Source organism: Castor canadensis, chromosome 7 (assembly GCF_047511655.1).
Source record: "Castor canadensis chromosome 7, mCasCan1.hap1v2, whole genome shotgun sequence".
NCBI lineage: Eukaryota > Metazoa > Chordata > Mammalia > Rodentia > Castoridae > Castor > Castor canadensis.
Window position 1 is genome coordinate 135,128,958 of NC_133392.1, and position 21,211 is coordinate 135,150,168.

The window sequence follows — 21,211 nt, forward strand, 5'->3', positions numbered from 1 at the left end:
CAGTGTCCCTGTCTTGGCTGGGTACCATGCCCAGCCTGTACATGGACCTTCCTCTCATTCATCTATTCATCTTCCCTGTGAATGACGGATGTCTTCTAAGTGGTGGGGAGAAAGATGTTAAACTAATCCCCTCTCTAATAAAAACAGTTTCCCGATTAAATATGTATGAACACATATTGATTTGGGGATTAAACAGAAAAGAAAATTGAGCCTGTAATTGAGCTGGAGAACATGTACTGGGTGAGACCTGGGATGCTCATCTCCCTCTGGGGCTGCAGATGAGGGACTTGCCATGGTACCTTGGGGCTCCTCAGCATGAGGGGGCCTCTGTCTATTGTGGGAGAGCCTTTGCCTTCCACCTAATTTGGGAACTCCCAGGGGAGGGCTGTCCATTTCCTCTCGATGTGTGCTTTGGTGGAGAACAGCTGTAGAGGGAGGTGTCTATCCTTTCTTAAGGAAAAATCTTTTAGTGTTCACCTGCCATGAACAGGACCTGAAAAAATGGAAGAAGCTGAGCTGAGCTTTGGCTTACAGCCTTCTGAATCCAAGTCCAAGTTGTATTTACTATAGGCCAGGACTGGGCAGTCTAATTATACCAGAATCTGCAGTCATAGGATTGAGGATCCTCTAGGCTGGAAGGGACTTTGGTCACAGGTCCAATTCCCTGCCTGAAATTTGTCACCTTCTTTCAATAATACAAAGCCATCCAACTTCTCCTTGGATAGCGCCAGGGTTGGGGAGCTTATTACCTTTCAGGGAAAGCTGGGAACTCTATCTAGGATAAAACCTACCTAGCCATGCCTGTCTATGGATTCTGCATCTGTTCATTGGGTCAGAAAGAGGAGGGTGGGTGAGGACGAGCTGGTGGGTGTTGAACCCCCACTGTGTGTCAGGCCCTGCACTTGGCAGTCTCACTTAGACTATGACTTAGTTTCTCAAAACAGACGTGACATAGATCTTATAATTTCTACCCTACAGCCTAGAAAACAGACTCAGAGGCCATCTATAATTTTCTAATAATCATGATAACAATGGAAACCATTTATTATTTCATATATTATTGCCAACACTCACAAGGATCCTGCAAAACAGATCTGTTTTCTCTATTTCTGTTCAGAGAGGAAACCATGGCTCAGAGAGCCAGAGATGTGGCCATTGCAGTGCCTAGCCCTGCACAGTGACTCTGAACACTTTTTGCCCTGTCCTGGAGAAGTGTGGCTTCCTGGTCCCTTGCTGCTAATTCTCCATGATCTTCTGTCCCAGCTGCCTGTGTCACACCAGAATGCCCCTGTCTTCCTGGGCCTGGGCTCCCACCTCCCAGGTCACTACATGTTTCTCCCGAGGAAACTGCTGGGACTCACTCATCATTTCGTAGCCCATGTCCCCTCCCACTGTTCATCTCTGCTGTTATCCCAACCCCTGCCTTGACACCTGCTGGAATCTGCCTTTCCCTAGGGCTCACACATCAGTATCTGTGTCCTCAGTGTGCACCATCCTTACAATTTATAGAACACTTTCACCTTTGTCTTCTCACTCAAGGTTCACAGTGACCCAACATCCCATGTTACAGAAGAACTCGAGGCACAGACAAGTGGGGCAATTTGCTTCAAATTACAGTCAGTGAGTGACAATGTTAGATGTCTTCCCAGATAAGATTGCACCTGTCCCAGGAACAGGTGTCTTTCTCGGGAGCCACAAAAGACCCTCTGAGGCCATGTGATGAAGTGGGAAGAGTATATGGAGTCAGGCTTAAACTTTGTGTGCTTCCTCTAGTTGGCCATGTGGCTCTCTGTAGGTCATGTAACCTCTCTGAGCTGTATTTTTTTTTTAAGGTTTTTCTTGAATCACTCTCTAGTGTGGGAGCCAGAACCTCTATGAGCACACCTGTTAGAAGTGCCCTAGGACTCAGGGTTGGCCCACATGACTAATTGTTGGAGGGGCTCCTTGCTAGGCCAGCTGCCTGCACCTCCTGACATGGCCCTGGAAGAGCAGCAGGAGAAAGGCACTGGACACAAGTGGACTGGAGGGACAGGGGCATCCAGTGCCCCATGGTAATGCCCAGCTCATCAAAACCCACGGAAGATGCTGAGAGCCATTTGTCTCTGGCCGTGCAGTCTCCACCCTGTGATTATTAAGGCAATTATTTAAATTTAACAAGGCCTAACATGCTCTTCAGGAAGCTATTGCCTCCTCTCCATCCATATTAAAGGAATGAATCAGGCAGGATTTGGCCTTGGGAGGAGGAGTCATGGAGCCTAGCGTGTTCTGAGCTCTTTTTGGAGACTTCAGCGTCTGCCAAGGGAACTCAGGCTTTGAGGCCATCCTTCTCCCCTAGACAGGAGGCCTGGAGGTAGAGGGCCCAGGCTTTTGTATTCAGAGACCCGGGCTTGCCTCCTGGCTCCACTGCTGGTCAGCTGCAGGGCAAGGGTGAGGGACTTAACCTCTCTGAGCCCCAGTTTCCTCATCTGTAAAGCCTGGATCAGGCATTTGCTGAGATGACATAAAAGAGGATGCCAGACACATACATGGGCAGCGCTAGTGCTGCGCTCATGGATGGCTCAGCTGAGAAGCTGTGACCTGATCCCAGACATCAGCTCTCTCTTTCTCCCCCAAAGCAATCTTTATGTGCACCTGCTCCATGCAGCTGCCATTTGAACCCTGGGCTTCTGAATTCAAGTCTAGGGCTGCTTATGACCCCAAAATTCAGGCTAGGAAAAATTCAGCCCCTGATTCTTTCTGAATTCCTGCAGAATCATAGGATTTGAAACCCTAAACAGCTGTCAGACCCACTAGGGATCATTCAGCCCATACTTTGTCCCCCTGGCTGGGCATCTTAGTCCCTCCCACACAGGTGTACACACAGGCATCTTCTACATCTGTCCTAACCCTCACCATGGGTGGGCAGCCTTTCACCCTGCTTCTTCCACTTGTCAGCCTGGTCTTGCTGGGTCTAGGAAGGGTCCCTGCCTCCTCCTGCTCTGGAGCTCTTCAGCAGTCTCTCGAAAGCCTCAGGCATTTCCTGATTTTACCTGTGGAGAGATACCAAAACCAACACCCCCAGGATGACGATTCTCTTGTGATGAATCTGTGGGATTTGGAGCCCAGTGGATTTACCTCCTGCAGAGTGGGGTCCCTGGGGTTCCTGTGCTGGTAGCCCCGTGGTTTGGTTCCTAGGATATGTACCTGTCTTCCTGATACATCCTAGTTACCCCCAAAGACCCCTTCAGGGAGGTGTCTGGGCCAGGCTGTCCCTCCTGTGGAACTTGAAGCAGCTCAGCTTCAAGTCCAAGTCTCTTGTGACTGGAGGGCGGGGTCTTTTCTAGTTGCCTCTCAAAAGCCAGGTTCTACAGAACTCATCTCACTCCAGGTTTTGGAAAGTGACACAGATGGATGGTCTCTGGCTTCTGAGTGGCTCCTGGGAGGAGGGAGCAGAGCAGGTGGGTGTAATGTCCCTAGCATTTACCTGGCAGGGCTGTCCAGCTTGGGGACATTCCCTGATGGAAGGTCTTCTGGTCCACAGTAGCTTTCTCTACATGACTGTTTGCTTCTAGCAGCTGTCTCCTTGCCCAGGGTTGTTCTAGTCCTAGAGTTCTCCTTCTTTCTTGTGACTCCCTGCCCACCCCAGTGTAAAGAGCCCCTTTAGTCAATGGTCCACCCATGGCCAGTTTGCCAGGGCCATTGATGTTCTCTGGACCCTGACAGACACAGCCCTCAGTGCCACAGTCACTTATAGCTGGAGTCCTTTCAGAACAGGTGCTGCCTATGCTGAGCCGGTTGTCAAATATTTTGATGTTTGCCTCCTGACATCATCCTCTCCCCAACTTCCCTTCTCCTACAGCTCTCTAGCCACACTGGCTCTTGCACTTGCTAGGCAGGTGCCCTACCACTTGAGGCACACCCCAGCTTCCATACAAGCTCTTTCCGAGCCTTGAACTACCCAAGCTTGAACTTGCCTTTCCAGTCGCGCCCTGCTTCCCAGCACATTCTATCATGTCCCATGCATCTGTCAGGGACAAAGCAGGAAGGCAAGGTACACTCAGCTGGGAATCTGAAGAGGTGTGGACAAGCAGAAGGGACCCAGTGGCTAGCAGCTGTGGCACCACCAGAGCCTGGCTATGGCTAGAGCTGCAGTCATGACCAGAACCTGGGCAAAAGAGCAAGGCAGGGGCAGGGGAGGAAACGCCCGCACTTCTCTGTTCTTCTGTGCTCTGATTTCTGCCCGGGTCTCCCATTGCTTAGCACAGTTAGAAGCTGGCTGTCAGGGACCCTGGGACACGGCCTGAACCACTCAGCCCCCACAGTGCAGAGCAGATCAGAGTGGAAAGAATGGAATTGAGGTCAGGAAAAGAAATGGAGAGAAGCCAGCACAACTTTGTATTGTCTGTTTGTACTTATCCTCACACTAAATACCCTCAGGTATGTGGTTTGCCTACTTCTTGGTTTTCTCCCCTATGGGACGGTCAGCTGCACAGGGCAGGGGCCTGTTCTCATACGCCAGTGAATGGAAGGAAGCTAGTGGGAATCTGCTAGACTGTGGATTCCACCTAGCTGCTCTGCTGTGCAGGGCTCCCTGGACTGTCTTTGTCCTCCTTCAGGTTCAGGCTGGAGAGGCTGGGGGTGGGCACCCCAGAACAGGGACATGGTGTGGGTTCTTCCCGATTAGAGCCTTGTGGTGGCTGTGGATTTTGAGGGAAAGCAGAAAGTCTGGGCTTGGTAGGAGGAGGAGTAGAACTTTCTTTTCAATGGAAGAGAACTTTCTTTGTTTTCTTTCCACTCAGAAGGCCAGACACTGGGTGGGGGTGGGGGGGAAGACACACACACACACACACACACACACACATACACACACACACAGAGAGAGAGAGAGAGAGAAAGAGAGAGAAAGAGAGAGAGAGAGTTGCAGTCCTCTGTTTGGGTCAGAGGTCCCTGATGCCTTGGCCAGAGCTGGCAGGAGTCCTTGGCCCTTGGCAGTGTTGGGACCCATCCATCAGTGCAGCAGGGTGCAGTGTTATTCATTCGGTCCGTTCAGTCATTTGTCACCAAGCACTTACCATATGCTAAGGCCTGAAGATAACTGTGGCAAGGCCTGGGCCTGGTCACCTGCACATTGCCCACATTTCTAGGGTGCCCAACAGAGGCATCACTTGCATCCCCAGCTACTGGGACACAGGCAAGTATTTGCTGATGCTGAATCTACTAGTGATGCCCCTGACCCTCAGGGGACCTACCCCACTGTGGGTGTTCTCCTCATTGCTGCATCATAGCAGTTCCCGGTGGAACCTACCTCCAGCAGTGCTGGGCATTGCTTGCCTTGCTTGGTACACCCTCCCAGGCCCTGTGCTCAGAGCTGACATGCTCCACTCTTGCTGTGTGCATCTTACAGCCCCCAGGTTGTGCATGCTTCTCACACCATCCAGACCTTCCTGGGCACATTGTTCCATCCACTTCAACTCAGTGCTGTCTAGCCTAGAGGAAGACATTGTTGATGGCCTCCAGATGCAGTGGACAGGGACAGTGTGGAGGGCAGTAGCTGGGGAAGAAAAGAGCGAAGTCAAAGCCCAGATTCTCTTGGAGCAGGAAGAGACAGTGCAAAGTGGCTGCAGCTCCTTGCAAATGATGTATGAAATGAGGAGCATATGCCGAGAGCGATTCGTGAGCAGAAGCTTGGCTGGGCTCCCCAACCTCCCTGCGCTGCTCCTGCAGCCCTGTGTTTCCAGCCTCCAGCAGTCCAGAGTTCTCTGGGTGGCTCTAGCCCCTCCTTCCTCTGGTCTCTTCTCAGCTCGAGGTGCTGCACACAATAGGTATTCAACACATGTAAGAGCCTTTTTCACCCACCTGGTCCTCTGAAGGCAGAGCAGAAGGGTTGAAGTATGGTGGCAAAGAGTCTGAAAGATCATCCAAACCAACCTTGGCATTTCTGAATGGGAAACTGAGCATAGAGAGCAGGGATGAGCTCCTCCCATGCACATAAGCAGCAAGGTCTTCTGACCTCCAGCCCAAGGGATCATAAGGATGCCCACAGCAAAGGGCTTTGTTTCTCCTGAGTGACTCCTAGATCCTCCCTCCCTCCCTTGCTCCCCCCCTTCTTCATTCCTTCTTTTCTTCTGGGCAATACTGAGGTTTGAACTCAGGACCTTGTGCTTGCTAGTCAGGCACTCTACCATCTGAGTCACACTTCCAGTTCTTTTTGCTTTAGTTATTTTTTGAATAGAGTCTCCCATTTTTGTCCAGGCCAGCCTGGACTATGATCATTCTATTTATGCTTTGCAAGTAACCCAGCTTTTATTGGTTGAGATGGGGGTCTCAAGAACTTTTTGCCCAAAAAAAAGGTTTTTGCCAGCTTCAAACTATGATTCTTCCCATCTCTGTCTCCCAAGTAGCTGGGATTAGAGGTGTGAACCATGGTACCTGGCCCCTGCAGGTCCAGGATTCCTACATCTATTTTCTTTCCTCACTTGTCAGCCATGGTGCCCAAACCCAAGAGGTGAGGGAGGGAGAGTCACGGCCTTGTTTGAGTTGGAATTTCCCATGAAGGAGGCTGCAGTACTCTAGCCCCAGCATTCATTCTCTCCTGAGACCCTACCTCCTGCTGCCTCAGCAGGCATGCACCTCTCCTCTCCGTCCCTCGTCCTTTGTCTTTGTTTCCTACCATGTTACCTCTAGCCTATCTCTCAATCTCTGAATTCTCCAAGATTTTTAAATTTAATTTCAAGTGGGCTTAGGTATAAAAGACAGTTTACTGGTTCATAGAAACACCATTCTTCCAGTTGCTCAGGCCAGAATCTTAGATGTCATCCTTGGCTCCTTTCTTTCTCCAACCCTGCTTGCCAGCCTCAGGGTGCCTATAGGTCTGAGCCTGCTGTGTGGACTGTACCTTCCTGAGGCACTTATATAGTTCTTTCCCTCACTTGGCTCCAGCCTCTGCTCAATGTCATCTTCTCAAGGAGGACTCCCGAACCCCACATGGGAACCCAGCACCTCCTGCAGCCTTTTCCTCCTCATACTCACCTCTGCTGGACAGTGCTAGTGTAAAGCATAGTATCTTCATAGAGGAAGCCTCCATGTCATCAAGGATGCCATCAGGGCCTGGTGCACAGTAGGTGCTCATAAACATTTGGAGGACGGGGACAAGTAGGTTCAGGTACTGTATTCGAGGCAGAGGGATCCCAGAGTCTTATTGTCTGCTATCCCTTGGGGTGATGAGTACTAAAACTAAGATGATTTAATTTCCACTGAGAGATGTGCTACAGGGGAACAGCCCAGGCAGCTATGACAGTGACTTAATCAATCACCCTGAAGCAAAGGAGGGAAGTGGGTAGGAGGAGGTTATGGCTTCCTTGAGGAGGTGCTATTTCAGGCACAACTGGAAAGACAGGGAGTTATTCCAGTGAACGGTGAGGGGAAGGGAAAAGGAAGAGAACACCTAAAGTTCCTGATTGGAAAAAATACTCGGTACTTTTAAGAAACCAGCAAGAGGAAGCGAGGTGGACAGAGTGAGGAGGAAGCAGTGGCTGGAGGAGAATGGAGGGAGTGGGGCTATAAGCTCAGAGGAAAGGACCACTACTGGTTTCATGTTTCTCTAGACAAGCTGGGTGCTGGCTGCATGGTGCTACTGGACAGGGAGCTTGGCAGGCCTGGAGTCTACCCCTTACTTGCTCTGTGTCCTTGAACAAGTCCCATTGCTTCTCCAAGCCCATCTGTCCCTCATCGGCTGCTATGACACCCCCACTCCCTCCAGGACTGTGCTCTCTAGCCTGTGACATGTGTGCAACTGCACTACAGACCAGAAAGTGACAGTGTGGGCTGGTCCCTGAGGCAGCCATTACAGCTGCAAATGAGGAACAGAGGTTCCCAGAGACATTTAGCCATGACCTTTTCAGGCATCTTCCATGATTCTTTGACAGGGCTGGGGCTTCCTCCTTGTAGAGAGAGTCAAAACCCAATCCAACCCCCCCTACAGCTCCAGTCACCTCTGATTCATTCTTCTTCTTCGTGACTTGGAAAGCCAGGAATCCATCATCTTTGGTCTCTCCCCATTTTCCCAGGAGAATCTGCCCAAATGTGCAGCCTGCCTTGGACACAGTTTGTGTCCCCTGGCACAACTGTGATGCTTACAGTGAAATGAGATGCTCGTGTCTTGCATGGCTCGATCATAAAGAATAGCAATGACAGGCTCGAAGCAATAGGTCATGTTGATATTTTCACCTTAGTTTTCTGTTCTTATTACATTTTGATGGATGGAGTGAGGGGGGGTTTTTATTGTAAATCTCATTCCCGTCTTAAACTGCTAATTCATGCCTGAATTCCCTCTTCCATTTTGTTTCTACAAATTCAGTCAAGTGCTGATGGAATGAGGATTTAATACGCAGCTGCAAGAAGAGGCATTCAGATAGGAAAAGCGCTAGCTGGGGAGCAGTGCTTTTAAGAGAACGGTCTAATCAAGTCATTTTGTTATGAAAGTGCCTTATCCCCCAGGGAGGTTGGGGCTCCTTGTATGTAATAATAAATACATAATATAACAAAAGCTAAAATTCAGTACGGTGCTTTTAATTTTTCAAAGTGATTCATTAAAAACATTCTTTTTTTAAAATAGTCTCATGAGGCTGGGGGGGGTATCCTTATTATTATTTTATAGATAAGAAACTGAGGCTCAGTGAAAGCGACTTAAGCCAGTGCCTTCAACTTGAACCTGCAGGTGAATCCCCAGGAATGCTGGGACGGGGTCTGTGTCCTAACCAAGACCCCAGGTGCTGCACACTTGGAGCAGTAAGGATTTGGCGTACGTGGCACAGGCATTGAAGTCAGTAACGTAATCTACCCACAGCACCTACTGTGTGCCAGAGCCTATGCTCAGTAGCACGGATTTGCAGTAAACGGCATGGACTGAATGACTGTCCTCACGGAGCTTAAAGTAAGGATGTAAACAAAATTGCAGGATGAGCCTTTTGTATACTGGAGTTTGAACTATGGGCTTTGCACTTGCAAAGCAGGCACTCTACTGCTTGACTCACACGTCCTGTCTGTTTTGCTGTGGTTATTTTGGAGATGGGATCTCAAGAACTATTTGCCCTGGCTAGCCTCAAACTGCAATCCTTCTGATCTCAGCCTCCCAAGTAGCTAGGATTATAGGAGTGACCCACTGGTGCCCTTTTAACCTTCTTCCAGTCTCTTTGGCACCTGAAACCTCCCACTCACTCACTCCTGTCTTTGGAAGGATCCTGGAATGTTTGCCCCCTGCCCCTGTGTGTCAGCCAGCTCATCTAATTTTTGTCTCACCTACTTCCTGCCCCTTTGCCCTTGGTGGAGTCTTTCTGTAGAGCAGAGTCTGGGGCTGTCTCATTTAAGCCCTGCTGACAAATCCACACTGGTGCCAGCCTCTCCTGTTATCCCTCGCTAGCCCCCTCCTCCCTGCCCCAGAACTCTCACCTGGCTCCCAGCTCTGCCCCTTGTCATTTGGGGCAGTGCAGGACTAGGGATGAGTCCTACAGATCACAGAAGGCCAGGAGCTGGGTGAAGGGTGGAAGGAACTCTACAAGTGAGGGAAGAAAACAGATATAGGAATCCTAGGCCTGCGTGCCTTCCATTTCCATGGACCTCTCCAGTGGCAAAGAGCCTTGACACCTGTGTACACCAGACCCTCATAGTCACCCCAGGAGGTCCCTTTTGAGGCATACAAAGAAACTGAGGCTCCAAGAATTTCTGTGATCTTGCCTAAGGTCAAAAGCCGCTCTGGCAAAACATGAACTCAAAGTCCAGTTTTCTGACCCCCAAGTCCAGTGCTGTGTGTAGGGACCACCAGGGCCACCCTGGGCAGCAACTTCTGGTATGTTTGCATGTTTCCTACATTCTGCACCAGTATGCAAATCATACTGCAAAGCCATTGCTCGCATCTCTAACTGCTCCCTGCCAGTTTGTGGCACACACTAAGAGCTCCCTAAATGTTAGCTGAGTCTGTAGATGGCTGGACATGAAGCCTGCACACACAGCACCCGCAGTGAGACTCCACAGCCCACCACCCTCTCCCAGACTGCTCCCCTGTCCTCCCTTCCTTTCAATAGCTTTCCCTCTCCTGCTGCCTTCTCTGTCTCTCTCTTTCTCTCCTAGTCTCTCTCTCTTTTCAGAGAATAAATATGACTGGACTTGGCATTATCTGTTGGTTTCCATGGTAATAAAATCTGTTTCCGATAATGGCCCTTCCCTGGCTGTGGTTAGTTTTGGTAATTTTTAGTAACACTGTTGCACAGGCCACCTGCATTTCAATATGATGTAAGCTGGATTTGACTGCTGCTTTCAGGTTGAATAGAAATAAGGGAAAGTGCTTGCTCTCAAATTTCTAGACTGGGTAACTGCTCAAGAAGAAAAGGAAAAGTTATGTAAACCCCGCAGGCTTGGATGTGTATACAGCTTAAGACTTGAGTGTGAGCCTGTCATTCTCCTGCTTAAAACCCTTCTCACCATCTGGGTGCCTGCAGAGTGGGTCCAGATTCCTTCCATATTGGGGTCTTCTGCATCTTGGTCTCCAATCCCCTGTCCTGCCTTGTCTCTGGTTCTCACCATGGCCTTGACCATAAAGTGCTATTGCTCAATTTGAGTCTTTGCATATATTGCCCCACTGGCCTGCAATGCCTTCTCTACTTGACTGCCTGCTGAGCTCCTATTCAGTCTTCAAGAGCCTGTCCAAAAATTCTGCACCCCCCTACTTAATGTCTTCCTTCTTTACACTTATAACTTACACCTCTCTATATCAGCTGTTTTGTTCACATGTCACAGTGAACTCTTTGAGAACAGGGACACTAGCTGAGTTCTCTATGGCTTCTGAGCCTGGCATATAGCAGGTACTCATGAATAAAAAATACACACAGTAACAGCTGCCACGAATGGCTCCTTTTCTCTCTGTGCCAGGCCCTCTGCTAAATGCTACGTGAGTACTCTCACTGCTCACTCCCCATATGGGGGAGATACTACTGCTCCCTATCTCGCAGAGGAGGACACCAAGGCATGGAGTGGTCAAGGTGCTGGCCACAGAGGACAAAGCTAATGGGTGGAATGGATGTTAGTTGAACAAATGTACAGACCAATGAATTTAGGTGGAGAATTTGAACAACTGGCACTGAGCTCATGGCTTCCTTTGGCTCTGTAGGAAGATTTTTTTTTCCTGGGAATCTTTAGGGGGAGCTGTGAGGGTGTGGTGGCAGTCAGAAGTAGTTCCTTTTCTTTCTGGTGCAGTGGGACAGAGGGGCCATGAAGGGCAGGAAGGAGGGGGGTTTGCACAGATGTGAGCCCCCCTACCTGTGTACACAGATTTTGTATGCAAACTTGTGGGGGAGAGTATTGGGGCGTGAGCAGGGCTGAAGCCTGAGTGCCCAGCCTGAAAATGAGCTGATCCACCTATGAGCAAGCTTGGCTCCTCTGGTGGCCTGGAGAGAGTAATGGTGTGGCCTTGGTCATTAAATGCATAAGGTCCATGAGCACCCTACAGCTGCTCAGGAAGGCCAAAGAGAAGGAGCACAGGCAAAAGCTGAGAAGAACGTGCCCAGCGTCTTCCTCCCTTCCTCTGATCTGTGTGCAAGGCCAGCCCCCGGATCCCCCAGGACAGGTTCTGGTGGTGGCCTGTCTGTACTTGGAGTTGAAACTGTTCTGGAGAGGCACTTTAGTCAGGTCTGAGCCTATGAGGAGGGCTGTGGGGACCATAGAACTTTGGGTTTTCATAAGCAAATCAACTCACCCCCTTCCCTCCCAGGTTTGCACTGCAGGGTGGTGGTAGGAGTTTGTAGTGATACCTGGAGCTGGAAGTAGGACAGCTCTGTGCTTTTATTCTCCTGGTTCAAGGTCAGGTGGGATGGGGGCCTGCTGGACCCTTTCTCAGATCAAGTTCTGGAGATGGCTAGAGCAGCAAAGGGGGCTCCTGCCCAGCCTCTGGCCTCAGGAGGGGGAGGGTTGAGCCAGACCCTACCCTGACCTCTCTGAGGCATCCAGCATAATGACAGATGACAGGGTGAAGGGGACAGTCCTCTCTTATTTGACTACATGTGAAATTTGGGTAAAGTGCCCTCACAGGCTGGAAGGAGGCATGATGGAAGGTAACAATAGCCAACATGCCTGTCCCTCTTACTCTCACAGTGCATTGGCACTCATAGCATTCCTATTTTACAGGTTAGAAAGCTGGAGCTCAATAAAGACAGAGAAAGAGAGAAGAGAGAGAAGAAGGAAGGAAGGAAAGAGAAAAGAAAACAGAAACACAGAGAGGCTAAGCCCTTTGCCCAACATGTCTACCTTGGATTTGATTCTGGTTGCATGTTCTTTTAGCCACTGGGCAAGGAGAGAATGGTGGAAACTCAACCAGGACCCAGAAGAACTTTCTCTCCCTCCTTCAATAACATTTTGTAAGTACTTCTGGGAAGCCGTGCTAGACTCCACTGGGATGATGGGCGTGGAGTGGCGGGGGGGGGGGGGGGAGGTGGAAGAGGAGAAGCTGTTTCCAGCCTCCAAGGATGTTGATATGGCTTATGTGTCCCTTGGAGTAGCTGCTGACCAACAGATCAGGGCCCAGTGATGAGCCTCAGCTAGGTTTTGGGATCACAGCTTACTCCCAGTTTTTCTGCATCCTGGCTGCCTGGTCTTGGGCAAGAGCTCAGGACCTCTGGGAGCTGGGGCTCCACTTCAGTAAGATGAGACATACACACTTTGTGTGGCTTTCCTGCAGACTGGCCACTGTGCCCGCAAAATGATAAATGGTTCAGTGCTTTACAAATGTAAAATGCTCCCCAAGGGTGGGGGGTGGTTAGAAATAAATGTTCTAGAAGAATAGCTTGCTTTCCCATAATGTGGGAACCTTGACTAGGGATGTCTCAGAGGCATACCATGTTCAGAGCAGACCTCCTTCCTGGCTGTGCCTGGGGACCCCTGCTGAGCTTTGCACACAGCAACGTCAATAATTATCAAATCAAGATGTGAGGGGGGAGATAGGGCAGTTGTTGAACTGGAGCTTGGCAGCCATCATCAGGCAGGGTGTCTCAGATTCAAATCAGATCTACTTCTTTTTTTTTTTTTTCATTTTTCTTTTATTATTCATATGTGCATACAAGGCTTGGTTCATTTCTCCCCCCTGCCCCCACCCCCTCCCTTACCACCCACTCCGCCCCTTCCCTCTCCCCCCTCAGATCTACTTCTAACTCTGGCAAGAAGAAGAGCTGCACAAAGTTCACTCCCCTCATTCCCATTTTGCAGAATGTAAAACTGAGCTGCGTGGAAGGCCTGTCCAGCCAGGGGTAAGTCTGGAGCATCTGGCTTGTAATATGCCACAAACACAGCTCAACTCCTAATTAAGGTTATGCTTCAATCCAAGATTTTTCCTGGGCAGGAGTTGAGTCATTAAGACAAACACTTGGGTTACCCCAGGATGAGGAGCCAGACGCTACCACTCCAGGTGCTAAACCCCACTCCTCTAAGCCAGGCCTTCTCTCTTTAGACCCATTCTTCCTCAGTGGGCAGCTGCTCTGAAATGGTTTGCTGGACCCTCTCCCAAAGTGGGACCCCCTTATTGTGCAGGTAGGAGCTAGAAGGGTGTCATAGTACAAGAGGGAAATTGAGGCCCAGAAAGGGAGAGATGTTATGCCCAAGGTCATTTTCCTAGAGTCCTTCAAGAATTCCCGTGTCTTGGTAATTTCCTAAGCCAATCTTTATGGAAGGACCAGGGTGCCCTAATTCCTCTCCCCACCGGACAATAACTGTCTTGTTTAAACTGTCTCTAGGATTAGTCAAATAATCAGAGATCACAGCCAACAGCCACCCCGTTTGTTCTCTCATTACCGGTGCCTATAATTAATATTTATAAACCAAGAGGGTGCTTGTCTTTCTTTGCTGAAAAGGAATTCAGTATTTCCAGCCAGTGGTTGCAAACATTCAGCCTCTTGTTACCCATCATGGAAAAAGAGCTTGATGCCTTCAGCACACACACTTATAATTGCAGTTGGCAGAAAACAGAGCCCTGGGCAGGCGCGGGGGGAGGACGTTCGACAGAAACCTCAGATGGGGGAAAGGGACACAGACTAGGAGAGAGACAGAGACAGAGAAAATGAGAGGTACAGCCTCACACTGAGACACAGAGAAAAGAAAACGAGAGAATGTAAGTGAGAGAAAGATTACAATAACTTCAGAGAGAAAGGGGACTTTGGCTAGAGACTGAGAGAAAGAAAGAAGAGGGAGACAGAGAGACAGACAGAAAAGTTCAGAGGCAGAGAAAAGAAGATGGCAGAGACTGCAGGAGCTCACTGAGAACCACGGGATGGAAGGTAAGAGCTCCAGAGAGAGGCAGAGAGACTGCAGAGTGACACAGAGAGAGCCACAAAGGGACAGAAAAGTGACTGCAGGGGGAGACAGAGGCAGAGCCCTTGGCCAGCTCACCAGGCATAGAAGCTGCATGATAGGCACTCAGCAGTGCATGGCCTAGCACCCAGTTAGCATCAGAGGTGCTTCCCTAGCATAGCTGGCATAAGCTCTCTGATATGGGACCTGATGTCCAACAGATGCCCCTGCCCCAGCACACACTGGCCTATAACGGCTGTCCCTGCCAAGTCCTGAGCCAGACATAGTGTTAAATTCATCAGGAAAAGGGCCATGTCCAGCTTCCAAACATTTGCCCTTTCCCCTGTGACCAGCAGGGGACAGTAGAATGAGCCCTGGGCCACCAGTCAGGACATTTGGTTCCTAACTCTGCCACTGGATGGTTGACTTGGGCAAGATCTCTTTCCTTACTGGTGCCTCAGTTTCCCATGTGTTAGGTGAGGGGTAGTCCCAAATGGTGTCTGAGGTTCCCCTTGGCTCTAGAATCCCATGACTTCAGATCTTGACTGTCTCCTGCTTCACATCCTGCTTAGATGGGTCACCCTCACTGGGCTGTGGGGCCAGTCCTGGCAAGGACATGCTCTTCCTAGGGCCACCAGAGGCTCTCTGATTTGCACATCAGAACTCAAGGAGGGCTTTCAGCTGTTCATGCCCCCGGGCCTTGAAGAGGTAGCTGGAGAAGAGGAAGTACAGCCAAGAGGCAGCCTTGAAAGTGGGGCTCTCAGGAGCCATGAACTCGACCCTGCATGTTTATGCATGAGAGCTGAAGCCAAGACAGAGCATGTGAGAAGGAGAAGAAGCTGTTTGTTGGGAAGGATGAAGAGGATTGGGATGTTGGGAGCAGAGACTTGGAGGAAGATGCATAAACCAGCCATGGCAGTCCCTTTATTTCACAGGTAGAGAAAAATGCTACCTAGTAAACCATCCCAGTCAGTGACTGAAAATAGCAATCCTTTATTTGCATAGCTCTGTGGTCAGCCGATGTAGCATGGGCCTGACTGACTGCAGGTAGCTCTGTTTCCCCTGTCTCTCCTCCACCTTCGGAGACCAGTGGGCTAGCCTGGACATGTCCATCTCATGGCTGAGGCAGAGGAGTAGGAAAGCAAGCAGGTCTCCTGAGGCCTAGACTGGAGCCAGCACACCACCACCTCTACCTCACTCTGTGGCCAGAGCAAGTCACATGGTGAAAGTGAAATTAAGAGTCCCACAATGACAGGCAGAGGGCTTGAATACAGGAAGAGGCAAGGCATTGAGGCCAATGATGTAATTTATTGACAGTACATACCATGTGCCAAGCACTGTCCAGAAGTAGGACTGACAATAAGCAGTGAACAACAGGACAGACAGGGGCACCGTCCTCATGGAATTCACAATAAGCACATAAATGAATAACAATGAAATCACAGGCCATGACACTAGATAAAGGAAATTACAGGGGGTGTGATAGGGATGTGAGAAATATGTTTACCTGTCCAAACTCAAGAAATGGATTCAGAGACATGTGGAGTACAGTGAAAGCAAGACTCTAATGACAATCTTGCAAGATCGGGGGCCTGGCGAACAAAGTCACCGGAAGTGGTTATAACAAGCATTGTATTGTCTAGTGTACAAGTCCCTTCCCCGGCTTCTCATTGGCTGAGTACTATGGGGTATGCATCATTTTCCCAGACATCACCTAGATTTCCTACGGGGTTATTTAAAATATGCCTGTCTTGGGATTTGTCAAATTCTAGAGGAAGGCTTTAGGTGGTATCCACCTCCTTTGTGGTGTGATCTCCATGACACGTTTCTGATACGTACAGTTTTTACCCGTTTCCCCATTTTATTGTGATTTACCCCTCCTAGTTTAAGTTTCCTTATAAATTAATCCTCCCCTAACATTCCCAAGCTGACACATAAGCAAGTGGCCAAGGTTAAATGCCTTGCCTTGAAAATGAACCACCACTGACTTCATTTCTAATGGAGAAACTGAGGCATCTACTTGGATTTGGCCATTGGGAACAATCTTTCTGAGGAGTCTTGGAACAAAACTGAAGAGTGAGAATAAAGAGAAGGAGGAAGAACTTCTCAGTCAGGGGCTGCAACAGGGGTGACTCCCAATCCAGTACTCTCTCCAAGCCGTGTGCTGCCTCCTGTGGTGGGAGCCCCAGGAGTCCCTGAGTGTCCTCTTTCTTCCATCACTAGCCACTGTCCTCATCACTTGTGTCTGATGACTAATGGACCCCCAACTTGGCTCCTACTTGGCTGTCTCTATCCTTCCAGTGGGTCTATCCCACTGTCACAGAGTCCCCTTTGTCTCTCCTGAATCTGTTATGCCTTTCCTTGCCCAAAGCCCTTTAGGGGCTTCTGAGAACTCAGTACAAATCAGTCCTAGTCCCCTTTCTGTCTTTGTTTCCTGTCTCATTCTTCTTGCTCCCTCCCCAGCCCTGTCACCAGAGAAAGGAAATGGATGAGTGGAGTCCCCCTAAGACAGAAAAGGGGAAATCCTTGATTCAACTTGCCAATTCCAATGCAAATCACAGTCCTTAAAATCCATGACAAAAAGCATTTCAAGGGATTTCACAAAAAGAAAAATTTCACAAGGTGGACATTTAGCAAGGATTTATTTAGTATAGTGGGACAAAGTAGGGAGAAATAGAGAAGGGTAAGAGGAGCTTCCCCTGATATGCAGAGGATAGGAACTTAAGAGGCTCAAAAATGGCAGTCATCATCCTGGATCCACTTATACCTCCTAGATTAAGCTGGGGAATGGGATTTACACTAGGTAAGTGGTCCTATCGCCTGCTGACCTTTATTCCAAACATGGAAACAATGGGTTTGGGTGTCTCTATAATTAAAAGGTTTTGTAACATGGGTGTCTGCTTACTGTGTCCTTGAACATTCATTTCTGGTCAAAGAATTACCTTCTATTCTCAGACTAAATTACTCATCAAGGGAGGATGCAACTCACTTAGCGTCTAAAGAAAGGGGTGTAATGGATGCAGTACTTTCTTAAAAGGATTAAAAGAAAGATTATTTAGCCATCAATATTTCAATCATTTGGGTGTGGCTTATCTTTAGAACTCAGAATGCCAGGCAAGGGGGGAGAAGCAAAAATCACTTTGCCAAGGGTAGTTCCCAATGGAGTAGCCCCTGTTAGAGCAGGGCATTTTATTTATATATAAAATATTTAAATCTTTTAGTGACTTTTTTTTTTTTAGTCTTAGTTCCCAACTCTGGTTTATTTTCAGATGTCTTCTAATTTCCTTGACACCTTATCCTATCCTATCCTGCCTCAAGCCAACTTACTTTTCAAGCCTTCCCTGTTCTGTGTAACTTGAATTCTACATCACCTTTCCCTCTTGTCTGTCTGGCTAACTTCTACTTTTCTTTCAAGACCCAATGAAGGCACCTCTTCAGAGTCTTCCCTGATGCCCTCTGAGAGCTCACCACTCCCTTGTCTGGGACCCCTCCCCACCATGCACAACCTACTCTGTGCCTGCCACTCTCCTGAAGATGTTCTGAAGGCAGTGCAGAGGCAGCATTAAAACCCAGGCCACTGGGTGCCTCTAGGATGGGGATCCCAGAAGGCCTGGTGACTCTATGCTCTATTCCCCAATACCACAGCCTATGTCTGAGGCTAATTGGACAGTAAGTTCTTTTAGGGTGGGAACACATCATAACCACCTCTGGGCCTCTATTGCCAGCCCTGGGTCTGGCTATCTCAGAGTTGGGGTCTGCCACCATTCAGTGAGGCTATCACAGACACTAGTGTGTGCTGGGGTAGCACTGTGATCTGCTCAGAGGAACGGCTCCTTTCTCCAGCTGCTGCTAAGCCCTGTCCTATGTCCTGTTTTGGTGGTAGGCAGGATGGGGCTGTGGAGGGGGAGAAAGGGGCCAGAGATCCTGCTGGGCTCCCAAGTAGGCCCCAGCTGAGGGAGTTCTCCACTTGCCTTCAAGTCTCAAACCCTGGCTGGGGTGGAAGTGAAACTGAGACTTTCATCAGCTTTAGGGACAGAGCTTGCAGGCAGAAGCTGAGGGCCTGACACATAGCAGGGTCCCACGATTTGTTGAATGAACCGTAGAGAGATCTATGAGTGCTTCTGAGCCTAAAATCTGGTCTTCAACCCTGACATTGAAATCACTGGGAGCTTTTGAAAACATCTGGGCTCCATCTAAACCAACGAAGCCAGAGACTCTGCGCCCCAGCACATCAGCATTCAAACGCTGCCGTTTAACTAAGGTGACCTCAGGGCTGTAATAGAACACCTTGAAATCTGGGTGACCTAATTCGGAAGAGGGATTTCTCACTTATGTAAAGTCCATCCTGCTCTACCCTGTCATTCAGGACCCAGCTGATGGAGGCACTGTCATCTCTGACAGTGGCTCCTGAGGTCACCTAGGCTTCACTCTTAGTCAGTAGATCAGGGACAGGAGAGGGGGTTGCTCAGGGGGATATGGTGGGCCAGGCCTAGGAGGGGTACACACCACTTCCTACCCATTGTGCTGGCTATGGCTCCATCCATGGCCCCATCCATGTGCTGGGACATTGGGAAATCTAATCTCCGGTGAGAAGGCCACTTCCAAACAACACTTAGGGCATCCTAAGTCTTTGGTGACCAGTTAAACAGTGCCAGAGCTTCCTGGGTGAGTTTAGCATGGAGGCCGAGCTGAGGCCTTCTGCATCAGAGCTCCGGATGAGCCTCTCTGGCTGCCATGCCTTCCAGCAGTAGGATGCTTCTCTCCTGCCTGGGGGAGAACTTGGGACAACAGGGAGTCTTGGGATACTAGCTTCCTCTTGGGAGGTCCCTATGAGGGGGCCATGGGAGATGAGTCTGGAACAGAGAGAGGCAGACCCTGTGAAGCCAGCCTGGAAGGCTTTGCCTCTGTTTGGAAGTCATCGAAGGTTTGGAAGCAGACCAAGTTACAATAAGAACGAGCCATGGGAGGGTTAACCTGGTGGACGGGTGTACAGATGCCTTGAGGAGGGGAGGCTGGCAGTCACTTGTGTTTGTTTTCATTTTCATCTCTGAATAGATCAGCCTTGTGTCCAGTCCCGCCTGGTCTGACACCTTCTCAGTACCCAAGAGGGAGGGATGGAGCTGCCACTCTTGCACGTGGTCCTCTGTTCCTTCTTCCTGACCCACCACCCTCTATTCAGGCCTATATTACAGACTCAGGAAGCAATTCTATAACAGACATCCCGGATGCTTTATACCATAGCAGCGCTATTGTATAAACTATTTATAGTCTCCCAAGGGGATGTCTTTGTCAGAACTGTTCCTTTGTGTATACAAGGAGTGTTTGTGAGAGAAATCAGTACTTTATAGTTAAATTCATTTGTTCATGCAACCAACAAATATTTATGAATCCCAGGACCTATCCTAGGCACTAGGTGGTGGGGGGGAGTGACACAACAGAGACTAGGACAGGCGTAGAGGTTCCTGCCCTCAGGGAGCTTGTTATTTTTACCCCCTTTGCCTATAATAAAAAATATCACCATTTGCAGGTGAATCCACCTGTTCCTAAAGACCCATTACTGAGCCCCATTTAGGGCTTTTCAAACACCAGCAATTCCCTGGCATCTTTTGATAAAGATCTAATCAGGATCCAGACACAAAGGCTCCTTTATAGCATGTGGAGTAAACAAAATAATTTCCTTTTGAGAAAGTGTTTGTAACACATTCATGCTTGGAAAATTGTACCCAAAGATGTTGAAAGTCCAAAGAGTAGTTTCGTTCAGGCAACAGTAAATTGGTAATACTTGATTTAGCCAGACTTAATAGTCCTAGTGGCTTTAAAAAATGTTTACTGTGTTTCTGATTATAAAAATGATACCCACACATTAGAGCATTTCAGAAACAAAGAAAAGTTGGAGGAAGAAATAAGGGTCACCCATAACCTTACCTCAGAAATAACTTACGGTTATAGTTTAGTGGTTTTCCTTGCAGTTTTTTTCTTTTAATGCTTACATTTCAAGAAGTTGCTATTCAAATATAATATTACTTGTGTTTTTCCATTTTTTTTGTGAAGGGTTTTTTGAGATAGGGTCTCATGAACTATTTGCCTGGGGTTGCTTTGAACCTTGATCCTCCTGATCTCTGCCTCCTGAGTAGCTAGGATGACAGGCATGAGCTTCCAGAGCCCGGTGTTTTTCCATTTTATTAACATTTATCAGAAGCATAATCCAGAATGATGCCTAGCATTTGGACACATGCTTGTATCCTAATGTACTGATCTAATTCTCCTTCAGAAGGCTGTAGGTCATTTCTAGGTTTTTGCGATGGTAAGCAATGCTGGGTGACATGTCTTCATGCGTGAAGTTTTATCTGCTTCTCTGATTGCTTCTTTAGTACCAGTTCCTCTGGAAATTAAGGTGCCCAGTTAAAAATGGACAGTGAGAAGAGGTGATTCAGAAGGCAAGAGCTGCAGATGGCCAGGGGCACACAGAGTGAAAACCTGTGCTGTGTCTTTGCTCATCAAGAAGTGCAAACCAGGGCTGGAAGAGTGGCTCAAGTGGTAGAGCACCTGCCTAGCAAGCGAGAAGCCCAAGTTCAAACTCTAGTACTGCCAAAAAAAAGTTCACATTAAGGCAGCAGTGAAATTCCACTGTTCAATGGATGGATAAAACTAGAAAGACCAATAATACCAAGTGTTGGTGAAGATGGGGAGCAACTGGATGTCTCAGATTGCTGGTGCCATTGAAAATGGTACAGCCACTTGCAGGCGAGTTAAACATGCACCTGCACTAAGACCTGGCAATTTCACTTCAAAGTACATGGCCAAGAGAATTGAGTGCATGTGTCATTCACACATTCATTTATATTCTTATCATAGCCCAAAGCTAGAAATAATCTAAATACACATTAATACATGAGTAAATAAATTG

At 48.8% G+C, this 21,211-nt stretch overlaps 1 long non-coding RNA gene across 3 annotated transcripts in view; it reads left to right on the forward strand.

Annotated features, from left to right (window-relative positions):
• Nucleotides 1-17,981, forward strand: part of LOC141424975 (uncharacterized) — a 43,577-nt gene extending 25,596 nt beyond the window's left edge. For all 3 annotated transcript variants that reach the window (XR_012449964.1, XR_012449965.1, XR_012449963.1), the window contains 2 exons: nt 12,154-12,383; nt 13,161-17,981. This is a non-coding gene — a long non-coding RNA (uncharacterized lncRNA). The remainder of the gene's footprint in view (nt 1-12,153; nt 12,384-13,160) is intronic.
• The last annotated feature ends 3,230 nt before the right edge of the window (nt 17,982-21,211 follow it).